At 37.7% G+C, this 5,777-nt stretch overlaps 1 long non-coding RNA gene across 1 annotated transcript; it reads left to right on the plus strand.

Moving 5' to 3' along the window:
* Positions 1-1,713: 1,713 nt before the first annotated feature.
* LOC107716979 (uncharacterized) lies at positions 1,714-3,017 on the plus strand. Its single transcript, XR_001637272.1, has 2 exons — positions 1,714-2,035; positions 2,795-3,017. It is a non-coding gene; the product is annotated as an uncharacterized LOC107716979 (long non-coding RNA).
* Positions 3,018-5,777: the final 2,760 nt, after the last annotated feature.

The raw sequence follows: 5,777 nt of genomic DNA on the forward strand, positions 1-5,777 counted from the left end.
AAGAGTTAGCCACACCTACCTAAAACGGCTCGTTCGAACACGCCCCCACATACCTACCTCACTATGTGGGAAGATTTGCATAAAGCCGCCCAAATGTTCACGCAAAGAAAGAAAGCATAACTTTTATTCTCGCTGTAGTATTGTTGACGCTGCAGCCATGTCGTGAAGACGCTGTGTGCTTCGTTGTGAAAGCGAAACCACTTTGTTTGGTCTTCCAAAAGAGGACGATATCCGCTTCGCCATGCCTAGAGCTGATCTGTGCTGGTCGCTGAGGAAATACATCAACTTAGTGCTGTGGATCGCCGGATCGGCTTTCACCGCTCCTTCGCCGGGACCGCCGTTCTCGACCCCGCCGCCTCAGCTCACTCTTGCCCGGCCTCAGCTCACGGTAAGCCGGGGCTTTCGCTCACGCTAGGCCGCTGTGTGCTTCGTTGTGAAAGCGAAACTACTTTGTTTGATCTTCCAAAAGAGGACGATATCCGCTTCGTCATGCCTAGAGCTGATCTGTGCTGGTCGCTGAGGGAATACATCAACTTAGTGCTGTGGATCACCGGATCGGCTTTCACCGTGGACGAAGCCCGGGGTCGTCACATGTGGTTGCCGCAAGCCTCCTTCGTCGAATCCGCCGGGCGCCGCTCACTCAAGCCGTTGTGTATTTCATTGTGAAAGCGAAACTACTTTGTTTGGTCTTCCAAAAGAGGACGATATCCGCTTCGTCATGCCTAGAGCTGATCTGTGCTGGTCGCTGAGGGAATACATCAACTTAGTGCTGTGGATTGCCGGCACATTTTATGGAGGACTGTTTAACGGCGCAATGCAACGCAACGCGTAAAAAGACAGTATAAGTCATTATAATCAGTAATTATGTCCCCACTGGATGCAACAAATGCCTCGTTTGTAATGGGTTTTAATGTTTATGTCTCGTCGCTCCGGCCGGACACGGCATCAACACAGTATGGTGAGGGGCGTAACATTTCCGTCTCACGCTTGAGGTATTCGGCCAATCACAACGCACTGGATAGCTGGCCAATCACAGCACACCTCGCTTTTTCAGAACGATGAGCTTTGTAAAAATCGACGCGTTTCAAAAAGGCGGGGCATAGAGGAGAAACAATAATGTACAGTATGTGGAAAATAATGTGTTTTTTTAACTTTAAACCGCATAAACACATTTCATTACACCAAATACACAAAATAATGTTCTTTTTAGCAACATAATATAACCCCTTTAACTTCGGTTTGTTTTACAGTTCACAAATTCCTGGCGCTTTATGGATCTTGAGTTTGAAGCCAAGGATGCAGAGTGTTCCGAATCATTCACTTATGAGATTCCATTACGGTTAGAACGCTGCCTTTGAAGGTAGCTCCCTATGTAGGCAGCAAGGCAATACAGACAGCTGCATTCTCCTTTCTCTGGATTTCCCATTGAGCTATTATGTATTCACTGCGATATCCACCTGCTTTGCACCTGTACTCACCCCACATATAATGTTTTTTCAGTCAAGAGCTGATAAGAGGTTTGAGAGAAGTGTTTGTTTTTGATGATGTGTAGTATTTCCGCTCGATATACCTTGCCCTAAACTGCGGCATATTGTTAAACTATTTGTTACTCACAATGCGTATGTGTCATCACGCAGCACTGATATGTGCTGTTTCAAAGCAGCCCTCTCATTCTCTTTCCCTGCAGTCTGTCTTTTCCTTCTTCACTGTAAAAAGTAATCACTGAATCTACTTAAGAAAAGCGAGTAAACATAACTGATTTTTACAAATTTGTTGAATTTACTTAATTACACTGTGTTATGTGAACTTTCAGGTGGATGCAATAGTTAAACTAAACAACTTTAGTAAACAGTACTTAAGAGCATCTAGTTTGTTGGATTAAATCCCACTATGTGCCCTAATAACTCTAGACCAGTAGGTGGCGGAAGTGCACCAATAGGTGGCGGAAGGTTGGTTTAAACAAAACATCACCAGAAGAAGACAACGAACTGAACTTCAGAGTCAGATCGTGTTTGAAATGTGGCAGCAAGATTAGGTAAGTTTTTGGTGATCTACTTATAAACTATATTGTCACAGTGTGTGCTATCGTTTTTGAGGAAAAGAAAAGGCAGATTTTATTAGTTTTTACTGACGAGCATTACTGTAACCGTCAGTTAGCGTACTAGCTAGCCAGTGGCTTACAAGCTAGATTACAAGCATCGATCTTCCTCTTTACTGCTAGTTATAACATGAAATAAACGTGAGTAAGCATCATAAAGTATGTTGAGCGATACAGTACACCTTAATGAAATTTATCATGTCTTATGTAATCCGTTTTTCAGCATTTAATGTTTGAACAAATGTCATGAAAACAAGTTATCATCACAACCACTGTTTAAATGTTTATATTTCAGAAAATGATTTGGAGTAGAAACTTTTTAGTTTAGAAATAGTTTTTAAATGTGCGTCAATGCCCAGCACTAATTATAACCATTTTCTTGTCATATTCTATGTGCTCTTTTTTTGGGGACTTAAACTCATGCAGTGGAAGTGGAAGTTCTACTTGTTTATTGAGTGAAAAGAGAGCTCAACTGCTGAAAAACTTATTAAAATATGGAAGCTATGGAATATGAAAATTCTCCAATTCCATGTTTCCACATAGTATATGCTTATTCACATAGGTGTGCTTAATGAAAAATCATACTTTGCAGTTTTGTGAAACCCTGCACAGAATAAGTAGATATTCATTATATGTTATGCTGAATGCTTGTGCTTTGAGTGATATTAAATATGAGTTTTTTTAATAATTGTACAGACATCTAACATCAATGGGCGATGAACAGCAGTTCTCCACGGCCTTCCACTCTTCCTTGAAAAGGACCTTACTGATTTTACAAGACATGTTTTGTAAGTAATTTTGTCTGTTATATTCTGGTTATTTAGTGTAATGCAGACAATTCTTGAGACCTGGCAAGAAAAAAATCAGGACACAGAAACAATATAAGATAGAAAGGAATAAAGAAAGTGAAAAAAAAAAACTTCTAAGGAAAAAAGGAAAGGGAATGTATAATAAAAGAACAGAGTTGGAAAGAAGAGAAAAAAATACTTAAAGGGTTAGTTCACTCAAAAATGAAAATGCTGTCATTAATTACTCACCCTCATGTCGTTCCAAACCCATAAGACCTTTGTTAATTTTCGGAACACAATTTAAGATATTTCTGATGAAATCCAAGAGCTTTCTGCATAGACAGCAACACAACATTGGATGTTTTTGAAAATAAGGCATTCAATAACTGACTAATAACCTTTTCTTTGCCATTAAAGTGAAATTACTTAACCTAAACATAGGAGCGTGATAAAAATGTGCATTTAAAAAGAAAAAATGTCAGAAAAATCTAAGAGGTTTTTGCATCTGTGGTCTTCATATATATATATATATATAAATAACGTGTGAAAACTTGACTCCCTTGTAAAATATAATATATCTATATCTGTATATATATATATCTGTATATATATATATATATATATATGTATATATATATATATAAGATTGCCAACAATTCACTAAAAATGTTTTTTTTATTGGTTTTATTTTATTGGTTTTTGTTAAATGTGAGCCAAAATCATCACAATTAAAAGAACCAAAGACTTAAACTACTTCAGTCTGTGTGCATTGAATTTATTTAATACACGAGTTTCACAATTTGAGTTGAATTACTGAAATAAATGAACTTTTCCACGACATTCTAATTTATTGAGATGCACCTGTATATAAATTACATATAATATATTTATGTAAACAGCTGTGAAAGTGTTATGTGACTGAGAGAGAGCAGGGATGCCCGCTATATTTTTGTCTTATATGCTTTGTCTGCAGATGCACATTTTATTAAATGACTGAAAAACACTAGGAAATGTAAAAATAACAAGAATGAAGTGTGATATAGACACTGAAACTGTTTCAAAAGACATAAAACTTATTTAACCCTAGAAACAAATATTGCACTATATATGAGCAATGGAGAGCTCAGTCACACAGGAAACACAGTAATAAAAAAATAATGACTTGTCTTACATGCAGTGCACTGAAATGCCAGGTTCTTTTCTTACTGAAAATGATTCCAGCATGATGCATCGACCAGAGCCAAAGCTGTGCTGTAGCTGATTTACAAGGACATGCTGTCAGACAAGAAATCTGGTGAATAATGGACCTTGTTCCTACTTCCAAGAAAGCGGAAACATACAGACCAATAATTCAGAAGGGGTGTGAAGCACAAGTGCGATGTGTCTGCCTTGGGTTTTCAGGGTGAGGCGGTGGATTCATTCAGGGTGTTCAGAAGGGGCTGACTGACAGGACCGTGACAGGGAAACTGCGCTACACTTCTACATGTCTAACTCCCAACAGCTGCTGGTGGAGCAGTCAAGACTGCACCTTCATCACTGTCATCATCATTGATGTTGTAGTCATTAATTTCATTTGTGCAATGCAGTGTTATTCAGTATTATTGAATTCATTGTTAACAGCATCTTTTGTCAACATGAACATAAGATCAGAAAGTCACCATCACATGATTATTGATGCCCCAGAGCATGCTGGGAAGAGTGCAAAGGGGACTGACCCACCTATATGAGGCCTAAATGCATTAATAAATAAATGCATTAATCCAAATCACATGCAAAACTATACTAATCAAGTAAATATTTGCTTATTTTTCAGCATTATTAAATATAAGAATTTTTTGGACATTCACATGTGCATCTACAACCCAAGAAATTTTAGTAGTCATGATACAATTTAACGAGTTTAAAAGTCCACAAAATTCAGCATTTTGGGGCATATATTATTAAATAATCTACTTCTTTTTGCCCAGACTTTTTGCCAACGGCAAATGTCACCAATAAATCAAGTCAGTGGCCCAATCCAGCACAAACAAAACTTATTATAGGCTACACTTTGAAAAATGTGAGAAAAGCACAAACTGAAGTTTTGGTCTGTGTTTTTGACATATATGTTTTCCAACATCACAGAGTATACACTTAATTTTGCAACTTGCAAGTTATATTTTCAGATATTTTCTGTAAATGTGCCAGATTTCCGATTCATTAGCAGCTGTTTGTATGTACATTGTTACGCCAGTAGGTGTTTATGAGTGAGTCACTATCACTCAATTAACTGATTCATTCAATCACATTAGCCATGTTTCCATCACCCTGTTTTTATGCACATTTTGACGTGTCGCATCAAACAGGTGACTTCCCGGACTCCGTAGTAACGAGATGGAAATAATAAAAAAAAAGTTGCAAAAAGTTTTTACGCTCGCTTGAGGTGGTTTTTGACTTGTGAAAAAAAGCATTAATATGAATAATGGGAGATGGAAACGCATTTGCCAAATAAATTCCTCCATGCGTATTAAAAAACGTCATGTGACTTATGACTAACCAGTGGACTGATCTCATTGCACAGCATCTGAAATGTTGTTATGGTCATTCATAAATGCCTGAGCAAAGTCTGTCGTCAAAGTATTTCTGTATATTTGCCTCCCAGAACTGTCTTGCACGACTGCGTTCCCAAACAGCAGTATCCACCTCTGAAAGCAATGACTGTGTTTATTATGTTTCGTCTGGTCGTTCTGAGGCGCAAGTAATTTATTATATATGAAAATTATTATATATACCTTTTTTTCACATTTCCGAGTTTCTCAGCAGCGGAAGTCGTCATAGTTGGATAAACTTCTCTCAGAGATTAACAAAAAACAAATAAAACAGCAATTTGGATGATAAACTTCAAGTAAAAT

The sequence above is a fragment of the Sinocyclocheilus rhinocerous genome, unplaced genomic scaffold (genome assembly GCF_001515625.1).
Source record: "Sinocyclocheilus rhinocerous isolate Xijiao unplaced genomic scaffold, SAMN03320098_v1.1 scaffold5196, whole genome shotgun sequence".
NCBI classification, from domain to species: domain Eukaryota; kingdom Metazoa; phylum Chordata; class Actinopteri; order Cypriniformes; family Cyprinidae; genus Sinocyclocheilus; species Sinocyclocheilus rhinocerous.